Source organism: Mirounga angustirostris, unplaced genomic scaffold (assembly GCF_029215605.1).
Source record: "Mirounga angustirostris isolate CCGP_5_RB_7025 unplaced genomic scaffold, mMirAng1.0.hap1 SCAF_4, whole genome shotgun sequence".
NCBI lineage: Eukaryota > Metazoa > Chordata > Mammalia > Carnivora > Phocidae > Mirounga > Mirounga angustirostris.
In genome coordinates, this window is record NW_026991712.1 from 24199882 (window position 1) to 24202094 (window position 2213).

At 36.9% G+C, this 2213-nt stretch overlaps 1 pseudogene; it reads right to left on the reverse strand.

Annotated features, from left to right (window-relative positions):
- Positions 1–1478: 1478 nt before the first annotated feature.
- LOC123860490 (peptidyl-prolyl cis-trans isomerase A-like) lies at positions 1479–1969 on the reverse strand (annotated as a pseudogene).
- Between the last annotated feature and the right edge of the window lie 244 nt (positions 1970–2213).

A 2213-nucleotide genomic window follows, 5' to 3' on the forward strand; every position in this document is an offset into this window, starting at 1 on the left:
GAAATCCGAAGAGAAAAAAAAACCAAAAAACAAACAAACAAAAAAACAACTAAGGAATCAAATGGTAATAGAGAGCTTTGGAAACTCTTACATATATCTGGAAACCTCAAAGGTCATGCACATATTCAGGAAAGATCTAAAAAGACCCCAGACTCTTACCTCTGGCTGAGGTTCTGTCTGAGCAGAAGATGATGTCTAAGGCAGCCAGTAGACTCCCTATTAGAATGTTAAAAGTTTAAATGAACACACTCTCAGTACCCTTCAGCAAAGTTTGGAGACTTATGAGTTCAAAGTGAAATTATTAGATGACCATGATAATCAAGCATGGAATTCAGTGGCCACATATGACAGGGAATTTAGACTTAAAAGAATTAGTTCAGGAAAGTTACTAACAAGTAGACAAACAACAGCAACAACAAATCCTGGCAGGTGGGAAGGACTCTGATTTCCAGAGCTGCCAATATATATTATTTAAAACTTGAACATAGGTCAGTTGAGATGGTCTTATCTAAAGGATCCAAAAGAAGAAAAAAAGGATATATAAATGGAGCCTTATAGGCTTGCAGGACACTATCATTATAAAAACATATGCATAAATAGACTCCTAGAAGAAGAAGAAAAAGAAGAAGAAAGAGGAGGAGAAGAAGAAGAAGAAAGAGGAGGAGAAGGAGAAGAAGAAGAAAGGGGGCCGGGGGAGGGAAACAGGAGAAATATTTGAAGAAGTAATGGTCAAAACTTGCTAGATTTAAGAATATTAGTCTGCATATCCATGAAGCTTAAAAAAACTCCAAGAAAGAAAACTCAAAGAAATTCACACCTAGATACATAGTTGAATTATCTAAAGCCAAAGACAGAAAGAGAATTTTGTAATAAAAAAGAAAGAAGCAATTCACAGTCTTTGCAACTTTTTCCATTTCCAATGAGAAATATTAGATATTCCTCTAAAAATATGTCATGTGGTATAAAGTTCCTTGAAATTCTTATTAAAGTACTAGACACAAAGGATTTGAAGACTAATAATTTAGGATACAAGCAAGTCATTAATTTTGCTTGAGTGGGAAAAGAAAACTGTGTGAAGGATATTTTTAAGTCATTGTTAATTGAAAAGTAATATATGAATATAGTAAAATATTCAAGTAAAAAGGTATATGAAAATAAATGTGTCCATCTTACCTCAGATCCAAGTACTGTTAATGCTTTCTTTAGTATTCTACATATAAAAATGTAGACACATACATTTTTTTTCCATAAAATTTAGCATAACTTACTTTTTTTTGTTCGGTTTTTATTTCATCATCATAAACTTAACTCTGCAATCCAGCTAGACTTGGAGGGGAGTAAGGAAAATATAGAACCCATAGAACTGCAGCCAGAGCACAAAGATTATAGGATATTTCCAGCAGATGGGGATGAAGGGGTGCTCTCCTGGGCTTAGAAGGAATGGTCTGGTAGTTCAGATAAAACACAAGTCAGATTTATTAGATTTGTCCACAGTCAGCAACTGTGATCTTCTTGCTGGTCTTGCCATTCTTGGACCCAAAGCCCTCCAGGCTTCCACAAAATTCATACCCTCTTTCACCTTGCCAAAGACCACATGCTTGCCATCCAACCACTCAGTCTTGGCAGTGCAGAGGAAAAACGGAATCGTTTGTGTTGGGTCCAGCACTTGCCATGGACAAGATGCCAGGACCCACATGCTTCGGGATGAAATTCTCATCATCAAATTTCTCCCCATTGATGAACTTGCTGCCAGTGCCATTATGGCTTGTGAAGTCACCACTCTGGCACATAAATCCCGGAATAATCCTGTGAAAGCAGGAAACTTTATAAACAATCTTTTCTCCCCAGTGTGCAGAGCACAAACATTTTCTGCTGCCTTTGGAACTTTGTCTGCAAATAGCTTGAAGGAGATGCGGCTCAAGGGCTCGCCATCCCTCATGACGCGGAAGAACATAGTGGGGTTGAGCATGGCTGGGCAGCGGTATCTGCAAGCCGTAATTTGTTTTTCACAGTATTATCTGCTTATCTCCTGTATCATCACCTACAAATGTTCCTGCCTCTAATTCTTTACAATTCCATAATACTTTATTGTAATATTCCAAACTACTTAGATGATTTTCAGAATTTGACTAAGAAAATTAGATTTAAGATTAACCTGCAAGGTAGTAGTTTTCTAGTTGGCCTTGATGTAAAAGGCATTGAAGATAGAAGAA